At 43.2% G+C, this 20826-nt stretch overlaps 1 protein-coding gene across 7 annotated transcripts in view; it reads right to left on the bottom strand.

The window, feature by feature from the left end:
* The window catches only part of LOC101158260 (protein kinase C-binding protein NELL1), a 603730-nt gene that overhangs the window by 172882 nt on the left and 410022 nt on the right, over positions 1-20826 (bottom strand). The gene's annotated exons all lie outside the window — the stretch shown is intronic.

Genomic DNA, 20826 nt, shown 5'->3' with positions numbered 1-20826 from the left:
TACTTTATAATGCATTTTTGGGCTGGTGCGACTTATTTCCGCAGCGACTTATAGTCCGGAAAATACGGTACTTTTAACTGGTACCACGTCCTGCGCGCCTGTGTTGCAGCGCTTTGGGTTCCCTGGACCCTGTACCCGGGGTGGCTTTGTTGCTTTTATTTTAAATCTGTTATGACCACTTGACACACAAGGGCTAAACATCTGAACTAAAGTGTTGTAGAGCCTGGAGACTCTACACCTTTTGGTTCTCAGGTAGAGATTGGGCCTTTGGTGTGTTTGGTAACTGGCTTTTACAGTAATGTCAATGCTATGCACCAGGTACTTTTCTTTAACAAATTTCTTAAACAACACCTTATGACACGGAAAATGCTTGTGGAATCACGCGTTAAGTCAAAACCCTTTTAGCTTTCAGTCGGGTTTTCAGTTGATTAGCACAGAGTGCTAATCAACTGAAAACCCCTGACTGGGAAACTACAGCAGAGATTATCAGGGAAACAGGTAGGAAGGTGCTAGGTGTGTCATCTGGAAAGAGGAAAGACGGTAGAGACACTTGGTGGTGGAATGAGGAAGTACAGGAATGCGTCCAGAGGAAGAGGTTGGCTAAAAGGAAGTGGGATGTAGAAAGGACTGAGATAGGTAGACAGGAGTACAAGGAAGTGCAGCGTAGAGTGAAGAGAGAGGTGGCAAAGGCCAAACAGAAAGCTTACGATGAGCTATATGGTAGGTTAGACACAAAGGAAGGAGAGAAGGACTTGTACAGGCTAGCCAGACAAAGAGACAGAGATGGGAAGGATGTGCAACAGATAAGGGTGATTAAGGACAGAGATGGAAAGGTGCTAACAACCCAGGAGAGTGTACAGAAAAGATGGAAGGAGTATTTTGAGGAGCTGATGAACCAGGAAAATGACAGGGAAAGAAGGGAGGAAGATGTGGTTGTTGTGGAGCAGGAAGTAGCAGAGATTGGAAAGGATGAGGTTAGGAAGGCTCTGAAAAAGATGAAGAGCGGAAAGGCCGTTGGTCCTGATGACGTACCTGTGGAGGTATGGAAGTTCTTAGGAGAGACAGCAGTGGAATTTCTAACGAGTTTGTTCAATAGGATTCTAGACAGTGAGAAGATGCCTGAGGAATGGAGGAGGAGCGTTCTGGTCCCGATCTTTAAGAACAAAGGTGACACGCAGAACTGCAGCAACTATAGAGGAATAAAGTTGATGAGCCACACAATGAAGCTGTGGGAAAGAGTAGTGGAATAAAGGCTTAGGAAGAAGGTGGTGACTTGTGAGCAGCAGTATGGTTTCATGCCCCGTAAGAGCAACACTGAGGCCATTTTACTTTGAGAATGTTGATGGAAAAGTACAGAGATGGTCAGAAGGAGCTGCATTTTGTGTTCGTAGATTTAGAGAAGGCGTATGACAGGGTTCTGAGGGAGGAGTTGTGGTACTGTATGAGGTTGTCTAGAGTGGCAGAGAAGTATGTCAGAGTAGTTCAGGACATGTATGAGAGAAGAATGATGGTGTTGAGATGTACTGTAGGTCAGACAGAGGAGTTCAAGGTGGAGGTGAGACTACACCAAGGATCAGCTTTGAGTCCCTTCTTGTGGGCAATGATGTTTGCGGATGATTGTAATTTGCAGGGAGAGTAGAGAGCAGGAGGAGGAACAGCTAGAGAGGTGGAGGTTTGCTCTGGAAAGAAGAGGCATGAAGGTCAGTCGTAGTAAGACAGAATACATATGTCTGAACGAGAGGGATCAAGGGAGAAGCGTAAGGCTACAGGGGGCTGAGGTAAAAAAGGTGCAGGAGTTTAAGTACTTGGGGTCAACAGTTCAGTCTGATGGGGAGTGTGGAAAAGAGGTGAAGAGGCGAGTGCAGGCAGGTTGGAGTGGGTGGAGGAAAGTGTCAGGAGTGTTGTGTGACAGAAGAGTGTCAGCAAGACTCAAAGGAAAGGTGTACAAGACAGTGGTGAGACCAGCTCTGCTCTTTGGGTTAGAGACGGTAGCAGTGAGACAGAGACAAGAGGCTGAGATGGAGGTAGCGGAGATGAAGATGTTGAGGTTCTCCTTAGGAGTGACCAGGTTAGACAGGATAAGGAACGAGTACATCAGAGGGACGGCTCATGTTGCCTGTGTTAGCGACAAAGTCAGAGAAGCCAGACTGAGATGGTTTGGACATGTTCAGAGGAGGGATAGTGGATATATTGGTAGAAGGATGTTGGAGATGGAGCTGCCTGGCAGGAGGGCAAGAGTAGATATATGCAAGTCTTAACAGAGGACATGAAGTTGGCTAATGAAGATGAAGATGTTCATGATAGAGTGAGGTGGAAAAGGATGATTCGCTTGACCCCTGATGGGAAAAGCCGAAAGAGAAAGAAGATTAAGTAAAAAACGGCCAAATAACTGTGATTTTTCAAAGACAAAAGGTCAGAAAAAAAATACACTGATACATTATAAAGATAATACAATAAATAGTGGATCCTCTGCCGTCATTTTCCCACTGACACTTTGAGGGCTGCAGCTCCCTACACGTATCACTTTGCGCTTAAACTGAGCAGCTATGTCTTTTCATCCGATATCTGTGTCTCATCCAGTAATAATGAAAAAAGCAAATTTCTATGTCTTCTGCTGCAGCTAAGCATATATCTGCATTACCTTTTCACCTGCACAGGGTTCCCTCGTTTATTGCATCAGTTACGTTCTAAAAATTACCCGTGATCGGTGAAATACATGGAGTATGATTAAGGACATTTATGGCAGTAAAACTCCTCACTGCCCACTTTCTACACTTTTCCCAGACAGACATGAACATTTTTACCCTCTTTTCTTGTTTAAATTCTCAAACCTTCATAGAAATTAGGTCCAGGATATTAGAATGAAAAAACAAAGAATCTGATCGCGATCACAGATTTCTATAGATCTGAAGAGCTCCGCGTTTCTGTACAGGAGACACGACATGGACGAGATTGATTGACAAGGTCTCCAGCCAATCAGGACACAGAACAGGGTGCGCTGTTTAAAAAAACAGCATAATCGCTCTAAAAGAATTAGCTAAACCAGAAAAGATGAACTGCGACGTAGAAAGGAAGACTGTCTTCTGTTGTATTTGACAGGGATTATAGAAGGTTTCAGGTTGGAGCACAGACTGGAGAAGGGCTCTTGATAATAAAAATTAAAAAATGAAATAAAAGAGATGGGTCTCTGATATTGTTCAGTGGGCCGGATCAAACATGGAGGTGGGCCAGATACAGTTTGCCCACCCCAGGTTTATAAGGATCTCTGGGTTGTTCCAGATGATGGTCATTTCGCGCGGTTGAAGTGAAGAGTTTGATATTTTAAGAAATTCCCACCAGGCTGTTAAAGTGGCATTTATATTATTACTTTGGAAGCAGTCCTGTTTTTTTTAACTGTTTGGCAAATAAATGGTAGATCTGACAGGTTGATCTTTCCACATAACGCCTGTTCTAAGTCTAGCTATGAGTGGGTTTCTGGATTGTTTTTTAACCATTTTAATATGTATTGTAATCTATTTGCAAGTCACAAATTTGCGTACGCATCACACATAAATCACGAACAGTTGCGTAAAATGTATGTAATAATTGCATATAAACTGCTTAAAATACACAAACTGTATTCTCAACCAACCAAAAATTTTGAACAGCTCAAAACCAAATTTAAGCAAAGACCTGTCGGCTGAAACCCTCGATGGACATTTGCACTCATCGGCAAAAGACAAACACAAGATACACTTATGAATTATGGATATCACGCATATATTACAAAAGACCAACATTTCGTGCAATATGTGCAAAATGTACGTAGTTGCTTTGTGACACGGCCTTTAACAAGAGTTTAAAAATGGTTGTGTCCAAATTCCTTCACTACTCGCTTCTTAGTGCACCATAGTGCCTTAGCCATTTTGTAGAGCTGTCTTAATCTACAATTCCAAAATCAAGTGCCTTGGAAATTACTCACAAGTCTTTGCAAAAAACCAGTGTGCATTGATGCACATGAACAATTTTTGTTATTTTTTTTTTTTTAACCATACTGTTTGAACTATAAATTAAAGCCGCAAGCGGCGTTGTATGGCCCGCAGACGCAACCCGCCTTCCACGCCCAACTCTACGCACCACCGCCCTCACCGCCCACTTTTGATAATGGCTAGTCAAAACTGCATATGCTAATTTTGCTAACTATGCTAGCTATGCTAATGTGGCTAAAAGTGCTAGCATTGCGATCAGCATCATCAACTGACTCAGAAAAACACATTACCTAAAATGCTAATTATGCTAACTATGCTAATGTGGCTAAAGGTGCTAGCATAACGATCAGCATCATCAACTGACTCAGAAAAACACATTATCCAAAATGCTAATTATGCTAACTATGCTAACTATGCTAATGTGGCTAAAAGTGCTAGCATAGCGATCAATATCATCAACTGACTCAGAAAAACACATTACCTAAAATGCTAATTATGCTAACTATGCTAGCTATGCTAATGTGGCTAAAAGTGCTAGCATAGCGATCAGCATCATCAACTGACTCAGAAAAACACATTACCTAAAATGCTAATTATGCTAACTATGCTAGTAATGCTAACATAGCTAAAATTGCTAGCATAGCGATCTGCATCATCAACTGACTCAGAAAAACACATTCCTCCATTGGTCAGAGCTACATGTCATAAGTTGATAAAAAAACACTTTTTCCAAAATGGCCGCTTTTGGTTGATTTTATCTCCATAGCAACCATTTTATGTTTTGGTCCCCTCGGGAGGACGAACAGATTGACGTCAGTTTCGGACAAATCGGTAAAAGTAAACTTTTTGTTGTCCTTAGCAACAGGGGTTTTATGCTAACCACGCCCACATTCCTTATATGTCCATATCCAGTGTTTTTCAATGTATTCTGTTTCAGGCATTAATGCATGCATTCAATTTTCACTGTATTGTATTGAAATGCATGGGAGTTATAACACTGCGCCACTTTGCTAGCTTGCCACGCGCACGCCGTTTAAAATCTACAACTTCTAATTCCAACATTTTTTCCACAGTAGCTTGCCATTGATGCCCAAAAAATTTTGAGACGATTGATGAAAATTCCAACGACAAGTTTACGTTTGAATCCGGTGGTAAAGGTGTTTTTTATAGAAAATTCAAGATGGCCGCCTTTACCCGAGGTCAAAGGTCGACGAAACTCCAGAGGTGAATGTAAACTTACGCTAGGGACATGCGAGTCAAATTTCGTGAAAATCGCTCGAAAAAAAGTTCATTTTTCCATATTGTGTAAAAACGCGAAAAACTCAAAATGGCATATTTTGGCACAAAATGGCCGCCAAACCGTAGGTCGTGTCGCCATCATGTAATGATTTCAAAACTTTCTTTGGATATACCCGACAAAGTTATCTAGGTTTCATTAGCCGATTCTTAAAAATAAAATCCGAAAAATTTTTTTTTTGCCGAGTCAGCACTTTTTTTTGCGATCGTTTTTTGTTTACCACGGCCACATTCCTTTATCGATTTTGTCGTATGTGACATCGTTTTGTTCAGTGTGGGCCAGGGTATCGCATATTTCAGTTTCAGGCTATTCCGATAAAATATGTGCGAGCTAGCTAAAATGGCGACGGTTGCGAATTCGCCACGCGCACGCGTTTCAAATTCTACAACTTCTAATTCCAACATTTTGTCCACAGTAGCTTGCCATTGATGCCTGAGAAGTTTCAAAAAGATCAATAAAAATCCCTAGGACGAGTTTTCGTTTGTATCCGTTACTAAAGGTGCTTTTTTATGAAAATTCAAGATGGCCGCCCCTTCCCAAGGTCAAAGGTCAACGACACTTCATTGGTAGTTGTAGAATCATGGTCTTGGCATGTGTGTGCAATTTCGTGAAAATCGCTTAAACAAAAGGGTCGTTTTCCCATTTTGTCAAAAAACACGAAAATCGCCATTTCTCTGTGTTCGCCACAAAATGGCCGCCAAGCCGTAGGTCGTGTGGCCATCCCATAATGATTTCATAACTTCTCTGGGATATATCCAACACGCGTGTTTTGGTTTCGTAACTGTATTTCAAAATATTTTTTTTTGGCCCCATAAGCGATTTTCGGCCCATTCATTTTTTTTACGGGAACGCTCGCTGTGATGTCATCGACTTCGGGGGGGTGACGTTCTCTTTGTCGAAAATTCATTTTCAATTTATCCCAGATGTGTGCCAATTTTGGTGAGTTTTCGGGTATGTGGCGGGGGTCAAAATTAAGCTCAAAGACGCCGTTAGCGTGCAAGAAGAATAATAATGAAACGAAGCAGAAACAATATAGAAGTTTTTGCGGTTAGGATTTCCCATGTATTTCAATGCGGCCTGTCTTTTACTATAGGCTAGGCATGTCTTTTTGGCTTTAAACCCGTCTTTTGAGGGCTTTTTTGGGCATTTTTGTGTTTTTGTCGTCATTTTTGCGACTACAATTTTGTCGTTTTTGCGTTGGTGTTGTGCGTGTGTGTGTGTATTTTTGTTGCGTTACACAATTGTCGTCTCGTTGTGTGCTTTGGGCGACTTTTGACCCCATTTTTTGGCGTTTTGACGCGTTTTTTTGACGTTTTGGACCTTTTTGAGTGTTCGACCCTCGTAGCAGTTACAATATGGTCCTTGCACTCTGTGAGTGCTGCGGGCCATAATTAGGGCTGGGAATCACTGGGTACCTCACGATACAATACGATTTGCGATACATTGCTCCCGATAATGATAGTTATTAGCTGCCAGTTAGTTAGTAGCTGCCAGGTACATTGGTATTAACTTTTGAAAAACAAAACCATAGCCATTGCTTAATTTATAAAAATAGCTGTGAATCAGATATTAATTCTGTGAACAAATTATAGTGTCTTTGTTGAAATAAATGACACCATTTAGTGCAAATGTGGTGGGAAAAAAAAGAATTCTCCCAGAAAAAAAGTCAAGTAGCTAAGAACTTTCCTTTAAGTTATTTAAGACTAGGGCTGTCAAATGATTAAAATTTTTAATCAAATTAATCAGAATTTTCAGTGGATTAATCAGGATTAATCACTTTTTGCAACTACACCTGAATCCTAACCATTTTTTTCCTGAGTTGCATACCAAAAGATAAATAATAGGACACAGATACATAATTTTCATATTATGTCTGTTTATTAACACAGCCAAATAATTGGGGTTTAAATCAAGCTGAAACAGACTACACACCATAACGTTGTTTTGGAATGTCCCATTGCTTCCTCTTTGTCATTCCTCTTAACCAGGATGTACAATTAACAGTATTGAACAGAAAGAAATAAATCTTGCCACAGGGGTTGCAAGCCAGTTGCCTCTGTGCCGGTCCCAAGCCCGGATAAATAGAGAGGGTTGCGTCAGGAAGGGCATCCGGCATAAAAATTGCCAAAATAACCATGCGAATCATCCACAACACTTTACACATACCGGATCGGTCGAGGCCCGGGTTAACAACGACCGCCACCGATGCTGTTAACCTACAGGGTGTCGGTGGAAATTTGACTACTGTTGGTCGAAGAAAGAGGGGAGGCAGAAGGGTCCGTGGCCAGAGAGAGAAGGGAAAAGGCAGGAACATAGGTTTGAGAATAGGGACTCTTAACGTTGGCACAATGACAGGGAAAAGCAGAGAGCTGGCAGACATGATGGAGAGAAGGAAGGTAGATGTACTGTGTGTGCAGGAGACAAGGTGGAAGGGCAGCAAGGCACGTAGTATTGGAGGAGGATACAAACTGTTCTATTATGGTGTTGATAGGAAGAGAAATGGGGTAGGAGTGATTCTCAAGGGGGAGTTTGTAAACAGTGTTCTAGAGGTGAAAAGAGTCTCAGACAGGATGATGAGCCTAAAGTTAGAAATTGAAGGGGTGATGGTGAATGTAGTCAGTGGGTATGCGCCACAGGTTGGCTGTGAGTTAGAAGTGAAGGAGAGATTCTGGAGTGAGTTGGATGAGGTCAAAGAGAGTATCCCCAGAGGTGAGAGAGTTGTTATTGGAGCAGACTTTAATGGGCATGTTGGTGAGGGCAACAGAGGTGATGAGGAGGTGATGGGCAGGTTTGGTGTGAAGGAAAGGAATCTGGAGGGACAGATGGTGGTGGACTTTGCGAAGAGGATGGAAATGGCTGTAGTCAACACTTACTTCCAGAAGAGAGAGGAACATAGAGTGACATACAGAAGTGGAGGTAGGAGTACTCATGTGGACTACATCCTATGTAGACGAGGTCATTTGAGAGAGGTTAATGACTGCAAAGTGGTGGTAGGAGAGAGTGTAGCCAGACAGCACCGCATGGTGGTGTGTAAGATGACTCTGGAGGTCAGGAAGAAGAAGGGAGGGAAAACAGAAAAGAAGACCAAGTGGTGGAAGCTACAGAATGAAGAAACTTGTGAGGAATTTAGGCAGAAGTTGAGACAGGTCCTGGGTGGTCAGGATGAGCTTCCAGATGACTGGGAAACTACAGCAGAGATTATCAGGGAAACAGGTAGGAAGGTGCTAGGTGTGTCATCTGGAAAGAGGAAAGACGGTAAAGAGACTTGGTGGTGGAATGAGGAAGTACAGGAATGCGTCCAGAGGAAGAGGTTGGCTAAAAGGAAGTGGGATGTAGAAAGGACTGAGGAAGGTAGACAGGAGTACAAGGAAGCGCAGCGTAGAGTGAAAAGAGAGGTGGCAAAGGCCAAACAGAAAGCTTACGATGAGCTATATGACAGGTTAGACACAAAGGAAGGAGAGAAGGACTTGTACAGACTAGCCAGACAGAGAAACAGAGATGGGAAGGACGTGCAACAGATAAGGGTGATAAAGGACAGAGATGGAAAGGTGCTAACAACCCAGGAGAGTGTACAGAAAAGATGGAAGGAGTATTTTGAGGAGCTGATGAACGTGGAAAATGACAGGGAAAGAAGGGAGGAAGATGTGGTTGTTGTGGAGCAGGAAGTAGCAGAGATTGGAAAGGATGAGGTTAGGAAGGCTCTGAAAAGGATGAAGAGCGGAAAGGCCGTTGGTCCTGATGACGTACCTGTGGAGGTATGGAAGTGCCTAGGAGAGACAGCAGTGGAATTTCTAACGAGGTTGTTCAATAGGATTTTAGAGAGTGAGAAGATGCCTGAGGAATGGAGGAGAAGCGTTCTGGTTCCGATCTTTAAGAACAAGGGTGACACTCAGAACTGCAGCAACTATAGAGGAATAAAGTTGATGAGCCACACAATGAAGCTGTGGGAAAGAGTAGTGGAAGCCAGGCTTAGGAAGAAGGTGGAGATCTGTGAGCAGCAGTATGGTTTCATGCCCCGTAAGAGCACCACTGATGCCATTTTTGCTTTGAGAATGTTGATGGAAAAGTACAGAGATGGTCAGAAGGAGCTGCATTGTGTGTTCGTAGATTTAGAGAAGGCGTATGACAGGGTGCCGAGGGAGGAGCTGTGGTACTGTATGAGGTCGTCTGGAGTGGCAGAGAAGTATGTTAGAGTAGTTCAGGACATGTATGAGAGAAGTATGACGGTGGTGAGATGTGCTGTAGGTCAGACAGAGGAGTTCAAGGTGGAGGTGGGACTACACCAAGGATCAGCTTTGAGTCCTTTTTTGTTTGCTATGCTGATGGACAGGCTGACAGACGAGGTAAGACAGGAATCTCCCTGGACAATGATGTTTGCGGATGACATTGTAATTTGTAGTGAGAGTAGAGAGCAGGTGGAAGAACAGCTAGAGAGGTGGAGGTTTGCTCTGGAAAGAAGAGGCTTGAAGGTCAGTCGTAGTAAGACAGAATACATGTGTCTGAACGAGAGGGATCAAGGTAGAAGCGTTAGGTTACAGGGGGCTGAGGTGAAGAAGGTGCAGGAGTTTAAGTACTTGGGGTCAACAGTTCAGTGTGATGGGGAGTGTGGAAAAGAGGTGAAGAGGCGAGTGCAGGCAGGTTGGAGCGGGTGGAGGAAAGTGTCAGGAGTGTTGTGTGACAGAAGAGTGCCAGCAAGACTCAAAGGAAAGGTGTACAAGACAGTGGTGAGACCAGCTCTGCTCTATGGGTTAGAGACGGTAGCAGTGAGACAGAGACAAGAGGCTGAGATGGAGGTAGCGGAGATGAAGATGTTGAGGTTCTCCTTAGGAGTGACCAGGTTAGACAGGATAAGGAACGAGTACATCAGAGAGACATCATGTGGCCTGTGTTAGCGACAAAGTCAGAGAAGCCAGACTGAGATGGTTTGGACATGTTCAGAGGAGGGATAGTGGATATATTGGTAGAAGGATGTTGGAGATGGAGCTGCCTGGCAGGAGGGCAAGAGGACGGCCAAAGAGGAGATACATGGATGTCTTAACAGAGGACATGAAGTTGGCTAATGTTAGGGTAGAAGATGTTCATGATAGAGTGAGGTGGAAAAGGATGATTCGCTGTGGCGACCCCTGATGGGAAAAGCCGAAAGAGAAAGAAGAAGAAGAAGAACAGAAAGAAATAAAGGAAGTCAAATCATAACAGTGGCCTACCACATTTTCGCACAATTTGTGTCATCTGTTGTGTTTTTATTTGGAAAAAAAACATGTTTAATAAAACTTTTCAAACCAAAGAACAATATTTGACCTTTTCCTCCATTCTTTAACCCACTTGCTCAAAGTTGCTAATAACATGTTGCACTGAAACTGGTCTTTTGGTTTGAACATCACCTTTCAAATCTACTGAGCCGCCTTATCTTTCAGCCAGTTGCTGAGGCAAACTAACATTTTTACGTTTTCTGAAAGTAAAGCTGACCTTTTTTTGTTAACAATGTGACCTGCAACTGAGAAAAGCCGTTCACAGGGAACAGTGGTTGCAGGAGTGGCCAGATATTTGTGAGCTAGTGTGGCCAGTTTCTCATGGGCTCTTGAATGAGATGCCCACCACCTCAAGGGGCAGTCCTCCAATTTAATGGTGGGCTCTGCTCTGTACCTCTGTATGGCAGGTTGGACCTCGTCCTCGTCTGACTCTGAATCTGAGCCCATTTGCAGAAGGCTTATTTTCTTCCTGGGTGGTCCATCATCATGTGTCTGTGAAGACTTTCTGGGTGATTCTTGTTGCAGCATCCCTTCAAGTGTGGTCCACACTGCTTCCCTGTCTTTCTTGGGCAGGCATTTCAAGTCTTTAAAACGAGGATCCAAAACTGTAGCAATCTGGAGCCATGCATTGTTGAGCTGTTCCTGACGGGATGCTAGGTCCTCCTTGAACTTGGTCTTGAATCTCACCACATATGCAGGGTCCTCATCACAGGCTTCCATCTTGAGACGCAAGTGGCAAAGAGAAGGGAGTACCACAGAACAGGAGACATAGGCCTCTTCACCCAGAAGCTCAGTTACATACCTATGCACACAAATACGCACATGCACACAGAGACAGTGTATTATTATTATTAGTAGTAGTAAAACAGTGGTTACCAACAAGTTATTATTATTAATATTATTTTTACATACATATAGTGTTAATTTTGCCACCTATTTTTAATTTATTCTTAGTCTTTTCCCAAATATCCTCGCTTTAAGTGGGATCCGAACTCGTTCTGAATATTTTAAAGGTGTAACAGCTGATAAAAAAGCAGACAAAAATTAGAGAGATTTTATTTGATGCAAAACATTTTTGTCTCGTCTTTTTTCGTCAAATTCATGTTAATTTACTCTTAGTGAGCGTTTTTGGACAGTGGAGCAGTCTTGCCATTGTCTCGTTTTGTCATAAAAATAGGTCGTTGACGAACATATTTCGTCCCGCCTGACGAAATTAACACTACGTACAGACATGTATACATGTTATTGATATTTGACTTGGTTTCATTAATTCCAGAAAATAATCGAAGCAATGTTATTTGATAAGTTACAGACTGATTTACCTGCATGGCTCCAGAAGAGTCTCCAGCCTCTGCAGTTTATCCCACTCTGCTGCGGTCGGCAAAATCAGTTTGTGCTCCTGATTGTCCAGGGCTGCGATGACAGCCTCTTTATTTCTGCTCACACGCTTGACCATTTCCAGCGTCGAATTCCAACGTGTTGGAACATCCTGGATCAACGGCTCTTGCTTCTTTCCCAGGATGACTTGTTGTGCTTGAAGCTCCGTAGCATTTGCTGGGCTGTGCTTAAAATGACCGACAGCTTTGCGAGCCTTGGCCAAAGCATTTGCAAAGCCGCTGTCAGCAAGACTCACTGTGACACATCTCTGCACCATGTGAGCGACACAGTTCATGTGTTCATCGCGTGTAAGTCGAATTGTAGCAACCATGTTCCGTGCACTGTCAGTCCCAATCGTTGTCGTCTTGCCCTCGATGTCCCACTTACGTGCAACAGACAGGAACTGTTCTTTAAAAGCCTCTGCAAAACAACGCTCCTCAGTTTTTAATATAGTCAGCGCAAAAGACTTCAGTTCCCACGTGTCACTGATGAAATGTGCAGTAACTCCGAGGTAATTGTCGTTACTCACTGATGTCCAATGGTCTCCTGTTAGGGCGATATAATTTACTTGAGCCAAGACCTCTTTCCTTTTTTCTTTTTCGCATTCATAAAGGGCGTGGATTTTCGTCATAACTGTGGCTCTTGACGGTGGCTTATAGGATGAGTCTTGAGATGCCACTTGCAAAACATCAAGGAAACCAGAGTCTTCTACAATGCTAATGGGTCTGCAATCCTTTGCAATCCATTTTGCTATTGTGTTGGTCAAATGATCGGAGGTTGATTTTGTTAATGGCCTGCGAACATTCAGCGTGGTCTGGCGCAAACCACTTGCTGAACCTGACGGCCCAGCAAACGCATGTTTGGCCTTGACATAGTACCTCAAGCTTGAACAGCTCCGGTGAAATTGAAACTCCTTGTTACAAATCTTGCAGACAACCTTGGACTTGTTAACTGTACCATCATCATTCTTTTTGTATTTGAATCCGTTCATAGGCCCACTTTGCTCACCTTGCTCCATCTCGCCTCAAGCTCCCGACCACTTCCCTGACTTTCCTGACCTGAATAATTTGTCACACTGCGCATGCGTGAAATGCGTTAAAAAAATTGACGTAATTAACAGCAAACAACTAATTAACGTCGTTAGCGCGCTATTTTTGACAGCCCTATTTAAGACATAAACTGCTTTCAAAATAAATGACCAGGGATAAATACATAAAGAACTTAAAGTGCATCCAAAAGTAAACATCTTTGTAACAACACGTTTGGGGAAAATGTGATGTATGTTTAAATGTTTATGTTTTACTTGAGAACCTCTGGCTTTTTAGCGTCAAGACGCTGCTCATATACCGCTGCTTTTAGGAGAAGGGAGATCTAAGGGCAGGGATGCCACTCTTTCTTCCGTTTCCATCTCAACCATAGTGTCATGACTGGCTAGGCAGACCCAGATGCTGGAACCCGGAATGATGACAGGAGGTGAGTTATGGCAAGAAGTGGGTTTATTGATTCAGCTGGTGATGTAATCTTGGTACGGCAGGGAGGCGACGTGGCTGGAGGGAGTCCGGGGATCTGAACACCAGACGAGGACAGGAGGTACCGCTTGAGGAACCGGACCGTGGCGTGAGACGTGGCTTGATGTTCGACCAAAGGCTCCACTGAGAAGGTGAGTTTCAGGAGGGTTTCTGCTCGGCGAATCAGCTTTGCCGTCCACTCGTGGGAGTAGGTATTCCATTAGAGGCAACGAACTCGCGTTGAATACTGGTCCTGGAGCTCCTTATGAAGATCTGGCAGGCTGATGAGTAGAGTGGCGGCAGCTGCGGTGAATTAGGCCAAGCAGAGGGGAGAGGGGGAGGAGTCTGACAGAGGCACCATTACACATAGGTCGATTTTTGCTTTTTTGATACTATGGAATCGATTTATTTAGTAATATCTGGATTTCGAAAAATCAAATAAAGAGATAAAGTTTACGATTTGCATTTTGATCTCAAACCTGCAATTATTTTTAGTAATAAAAGTCATTTACCTCTTTTTTTCCAGTCGTTGTGTTTTGTATGTCATATTGAGAGTTACATTTCATGGTGGCAACTGAGACATAAGGGCTTTTTCTCTTTTTCCTGCCATTCACCATCACTGACAAACATTTTTAAGTAAATCAGAGGATAATCTTGCTGATTTATTAATCCGTGATAGTAAATCAAGGCTGAACAAAGACAAAAAAACACCACAGAGCTGACATAATGAGGCCAGCCTTCCAGAAATGTTTTGTAAATACATTAAATTCTGTCACAAGAGTGAATGTAATAGAGAAGAAAGCTTGAAATGAATTTTGCTGCTGAGAATGCTGCATTTAAGGGAGGTACTAAAAAGAAGTGCCTCAAAAAATTGCTACAAAGCCTCAAAAACAAGAGTCTGTTTTTCTTTAATCCGTTTTTCACATTTTAAAATTAATCATAGCCTCAGATGCTGTAGTTTTGCTCAATTAATTGCTACTGGAAAAAAATCATGCCCTCTAGCACAGAACTACACAGCAGAGGAACAACTAGACGGGCTTATTAATAAGGATGAGGGGAAGCAATAATTATGAAAACAGAAAATTAAACGGTTTTCTGTTGTGGAGGAAATGAAGCCTCCGCCCCCTCTTCTACCTCTATCACACTGAAAGCACCATTTGGGTGTTAACAGTTAGATGGTTACAAAATGTTTTTTTCAGTGATTATCTCTGATACAAAAATGAAAAAGCATGGCTTGGTCTTTTGTCCTGCTGTTTAGATTCACTCTTCAAATCCTCTCTATTAAATCCTTTTTGTTTGTCGAAACCCTTCCCAGGGAATGAAACGGACCATTAACAAGATTAGCTCAGTCATTCTGCTGGTGAGCACAGTTCAACAATGGGCTGCTGAAAATTAAACCAGACGCAGAAGCAAAGATTATCTTATAGTATACTTCGTCTGAACAGTTGCAGCCCAACCTTTGTTCTCCGAGGGACATGACAAAAGGCAAGCTTTTATTATTTAAAGAGATAGGCTGACTGAAAGGCAGAGTCTGAGGGGTGAGGAAAGGCACACAGAGTATAAAATATTTCACCGTTGTAACTTTCAGATCATTTGAATTTAAACAGGCCTTTTTTTTTTTTTTTAACTTGTTCTGTCCAACAGCTGAGCAAACAGATTAGAGCTGAAGGCTTTTTGTGTTGGACAGGTTTTACTATCACAAAAAGAGGTTATATAGCTTCAAGAAACTAGAGTGTAGATTTGTATAAACCCCTTTTTGTCGTATTATTTTTTATTTATTTGTTACATTTAGTGTGTGTGGGGAGGGAGAGGGGAAGAATGTGAGGGGAGGGTGGAAGAGAGTAAAAGGAAGAAAGGTGAAAAGGTGGGGGATACAAGCACTGATTTGAATAAGTTATTATTTTAAGCTGTAACAATTATACCAAATCTGCTGGAAAGACGAATGTTACATAAAAGGTGAAAATCTGACACTAAGATGAGCGAAAAAAATCTGTCCATCAATACACTGTAGGTAAGGAGGAGGGATGAAGCAGACAGGGAGCAGTGTGGCAGTGTGCACGTGCATGTGGGGGGGGAGATACATGCATGCTGCCGACGTGAACCGTGTGTTCATAAAGGGAGCCAGATCCTACCCAGCCAGACCAGCCAGACCAGGAGAGGGGAGGAGAGCCCCCCAGGCCAGAAGCCCCCCCAGCATCCGGACCCAGGCAGCCCGGGAGGGGAGGAGGAGGGGACCGCCCACCCCACCAGCCAGGCATAGAGAGGGCCCCCCTACAGGGGCGCCCCCAATTCCCAGAGGCACAAGCGAACCCAGTGTCCGGCACCCAGGCCACAAGACAAGAGCGCTTAGCCGTACCAGGCGGCAGCCATGGGGGCCACCGGGCGCCGGACACCGAGACAAAGGCCAGGGACGAAGCCAGGGCCCCCGGAACCCATGAGCCGGCCACCACCCGACCGGCGCCCCGTCTCCGCAAGCCAGCCCAGGCACGCGACCTTAGCAACCCAGGGATCGCCACGCACCCACAGCCACCCCCCATAACCCTAAAACCCTATGCACTACAACCCCCCCCCCCCCCCCGCCATAATGTCTGAGCCCCCCTCCACGACCCTCTCAGTGCCCTCCCCTCTCTGTGATGGGGAGGGAAAGCCCCAGAGGGTCCCAGCGAGCCAGCCCCCAGGTCCGTCCTACCCATGCACTCACACACACATACTCACAATCATCTGGTTACCCTCCCTACCCCCGCCGCCACACAGCAACCCCCCCCCCCCCCAGCGCCGTATGCCCGACCCTTCCCGCAGCCGACAGGATACCCATAAGCCCGGCCGCCCTGAGAAGACCAGGCGGGTGAAGACCGGCCGCCGCCCCCCCCCCCCCCCCCCCGACCCCACCCATGTATGGAGGTGTAGGAGTGCTGTGTGTGTGCTGCAGGTAAAATAGGAGGTCACCAGTGTGGGGGGCTCCACCGCTGCCAAGCCGCAAAGCCCCCCACTCCGGAGTCCCTCTGTGAGTGGTGTGTATTTGCTGTGTGTGTGCTGCTAGCATGCAGTGTGTGTGTCTACAGAGGAAGTTAAAATTGTGGGGGGGGCCAGCGAAAGGTGAGCACGGATGTTTCACCGTGCCCCCCTCCACCAGACCCTCTCCACAAGGCCCTAGATAAATCAGAGTGTCTAATATGCAAGTAAAAAGCGGGGAGGAGGGCGGGTGCCAACGAGAACCCAGAGAGGGGCATCCCCAGTGAGCCCCGCCAGCATACCCCTCCTTTTAATGCAAGGCGTCTTCACTTGACTGTATTTATGTCAATTGAGCAAAAAATTTTACAAACGCAATTTTGAAAAACAACATTCTGAGAGAAAAGAAATGTAGTTATGATGATTCTTTTAGGTTTAATTTGGCTTTAGTGAATGCAACTACAAGGGAACACAACCCAAAGCTTTTGTGCGCAGGTTTCAAGCCCGGGTGTATGCAGAAGGTTGTGTCAACCTAAGCCAAATCAATCATCTCAAACATAAACAGAACTTTTCTGCTCAGTTGTGCCCTGGGTTAACAACAGCCACCAATGCTGTTGACCTATATGGTTTGGATAGAAAATAAGACACCTGCATTTAACACACTATGGGGCTCACCAGATTACATTATTATTCTGAGGCACACCGTCAATAAATTATCTTTTTTTTTTAACTTACGTCATATAGAATGCGCACCAAACTATAGTTTGAGTCTGAGATAACTCAGTCAGTCAAATTTTATTAGCTGTGGTCACAGCTAATAAACACTCTAGATCTAGCTTGTAACATGCTACATGTTAGCCACGTTAGAAGTGTTAGCGTACTTACAAGGGATGTCTAATTATCCTAGTATTCGCAATTAATTAATTACAGGTGTGTTATTTTTTTTTTAGTGACATTTATCCCATTTTTAATCTATAACTATTGTCATGGTCTCAAATATAAAAAAAAAAACAAAGGTCCAACTGTTTACTTGCATCAACCTTTTATTTGAACTTAGCTGAAAACACCTCCAACATTGCTGCAAGTGCTCGTCTTGGTGTCTGTGTACCTCTGCGTACACTGCACGCACCACGTTGCTGCTGTGATGTCGTCGATGTGCTACTTTGTAGATTTTTTTAATGGGGTACATAGAGGGCTGATTGTATGGGACTTTTGAAAATGTTAAGTCAACATGTAGTATGGGATTAATCAGAAGTTTGTACTCAATATTTTTGAATTGCTCAATAAATTGTTCCTACTGTTTTTATGTGTTATGTGTTTTTAATTATTGTAGAGTGAAAAAAATTGCCAGCACCCGCAATATGTATGTCCACTCCCGCCCGCACCCGCAAAACTCATAGAATTTAGTCCCGCACAGTAATAGAGATGCATTGATTTTGTATCGTCTCCCGTCCCGCAGGAAAAAAACACGTATTTGTATTGATATTATTAAAGAGATTCATGTCCCTCCTCCAGCCTCATCTTTTCATGCATTCCTCTTTTGTGTAATTTGCAAATTAATTATTAAATATATTTTCACAAATCCTGATCGGTTAAAAGTGTGTGTGTGTGCGCGCGCAGACAGACGGCCTGAAGCGCGCTCTTAGTAAGAGGCGGGGCGTTGCACACCCCCATCAACAGGTTAGATGACAGTGGCCATTGGGCGTCTCTACCTGGTGCCTTCACGGAGCTTCAGTACATAAGAATCCAACAGCCGCACAGCCTAACGTAGTCCGCTAATATATATTCGTGAGATATTCATGGCAGCACTGATGCCGCAGGTTTTTTTTGTAGCCGCCCGCTCCCGCCCGCAGCACAAATCAAACCGCCCAATCCCGCGAGATTTGGGGTCCCGCGGGACCCGGCGGGACCCAACCCCAATGCAGCCCTCTACTCTGTGGTGTCAGTCTTCAGCCTGTCTGATTCCAAGTTTTCAATTATCAACTTACCTGCCTGTGACCTCCATTTACTTTGCCAAGTCCCCTCTCAAGATACCAAGCAGTAAGACTTTCCTCTTCTGCAAACTGTGTTCACGGACTTCCTCATTCCAATACCTGCTCTGGACTCTGCTCTGTTCCCCTCCTCCTCTCATTCCTCATTACCCACAAGTCTGCCTCAGCGCCCTCTGGTGTCAAGTTCCAGCCTGCTCTGATCCTCAAATAAACTCTGAAGTCTTACTCTGTCATATTTTTGGTCCTCAAGACCTGGGGCCTGTTGCACAAAAGTAGGATAAGGGATTAAGCCAGGATATCTTGGTGATCCTGGCTCAATTGATCCCCAATCCGGTTGCACTAAAGCTGGATAGGGGGCAGGAGGATATGTTATGGTATAAATTACCATGGAGATTTATTCTGTGGAGCTAGCCTGCTCCAGACCAGGCTAAATTCCAGGATCTATTTAATCTCATCCCTAACGTCAGTCAGCAGTCGCCACAAATGGAAACCAATAGTTATTTCACTGCTCACTATACATTGTTATCACATATAACTAGACCCACTGTCATTATTTAAACGTTTGTGATCATTAATTTCAATCATTTTGGATAAATAATGAGTTTTAGATGATGTTGCTATCATTAGATAAATTACAGTTTCCCATAGACTATAAGGCTATATGTAAAATGATAGAATATTAGGGCCACAGAGGGGAAAAATAGACAAGTCATAATATTGTAACCAGTTGTTTTAAAGGAGGATAGTTGTTAAAATGACAGATGTGGGGCATTTCGTGAAATTGTACCTCAGTATGGTTTCTTAAACTAAAGACATGCTGATGTGCCAGAATATGAAGTATCACATTGTCATAACTATCAAAACTGTAAAAAGAATACGTTGCTTTTCTGCAGAAAGAACCAGTCTCATAAATTTATGACTTTATCCTTTTTCCTCAGTGGGGCCCTAGTACTCTGTCATACAAAATAATACACATTCCATTAAAATATGAAAACACAATGTGTAACATTATGTTCCTTTATTGAATAAGGATAAAACAAAGCAGGTAAACTACACTCAAAAAACGTTCACTTTGAATGAACATAAAAAAATTATGGAAATGCTTTCCACATGATTAGATAGCGTTACTTGAACAAAAATGAATCATATTGGTCCTACTTAATGTACTTAGGTTCAAACTAATAAATTTAAGTTGATTCAATCTAAAAACTGCAGTTGGACCCAACTTTAAATTAATATTGTTGCTCACTGAACAGTCTTAAATTAAGTTTATTCAACTTAAATTTGTATGACTACCTAACACAATTTATGTTGATATTACTTAATTTTTTGCTTTAATTTTATTTATACATCTGACAATGATAAGGTTTTCCAAAGTTTCAACCAATGGGTCTTTTAATTTTCACATCAAAGACATGTAATGCGCAGTAATGTCCCACATGACAAGACAGGAGTTCAAATCATGCAAATTCTGTTTTAAGTTACATGAACAGTTTACCGCACAAGGGGTTTGGTCATCATCCTCTCCCACACTCTAACTCATGGTGCAGAAAAGATATAAAACATATCAGTTTAAATCACTAGGTAAAACAGGGTAAAACAGCTAGACAATAAAACCCATGGACAAAAACTCAAACTTAGACCCCAATCTGCCCAGATAGACAAAGAAAATGGAATCCCACAATTCCTGGACGCACATGTTTTGGATTCATTGAGCTCAGCTCAATGAATCCAAAACAATTATTGTGTGGGAACGAGATATTAATTTGGTGGGAACAAGATATTTATTATTTTATCCATGTCAGGTTACAGGCTCCATACAATCCTGCATTTACTTCTAGTTTAATATAGTTTCTTCTGCCATTTTTTGGCACTTAACTCCTACAATTTTTCAACTATTTTAACTATTAACTATTAAAATTTTCTTGTTATGACTTTTGGTCTTTCAAATCCTTAAACCTTTCTAAATAATCAAGGTTTACAGGGATTATATGTCCTGTATGTTTTACCTGGTTGGTGGCATATTGTCATGACACGTGAACTGTGGTGTACAACTTTGCTAGTTTGATACCCGGCACATGTATTTTCACAAACATATCTTTTTTTTGTTATTGTGCTGTTTTCACTTATTTATGGTCAATTTTGATCATTTGTTTCTTTCTTTCTTTCTTGCAATGCATGCTGGGAGATTGGTAGCGGCGACAGCATGGACGGTGTGGGTGAGTGAGTTTGAGAGTTTGACAGTTTGTGTGGTTCAGTGCTCCTTTTTTTCGTTTTCTATTTGGAGTTATTTGCTGATTTTAACGACTTTCACTGGTGAGTTTGGGGGATCAGTGGTTCACCCGCCTCGCCGGGATGGCGTCCTCCTTGTCCCTGAGGCATGGGATCCGGTTCCAAACCCGACCCGCAGGTGTCCGTGGAGACAATTCTCCTTGCTGTGGGAGATTTAGTCATTCATGCTAACATCACTTATGCTTCCCGGGTGAA

The sequence above is a fragment of the Oryzias latipes genome, chromosome 3 (assembly GCF_053564925.1).
Source record: "Oryzias latipes strain Hd-rR chromosome 3, Olatipes_Hd-rR_3.1".
In the NCBI taxonomy this organism is placed as follows: domain Eukaryota; kingdom Metazoa; phylum Chordata; class Actinopteri; order Beloniformes; family Adrianichthyidae; genus Oryzias; species Oryzias latipes.
The sequence above is the reverse complement of the archived record's forward strand: the minus strand, read 5'-3'. Positions and strand labels throughout refer to the sequence as shown.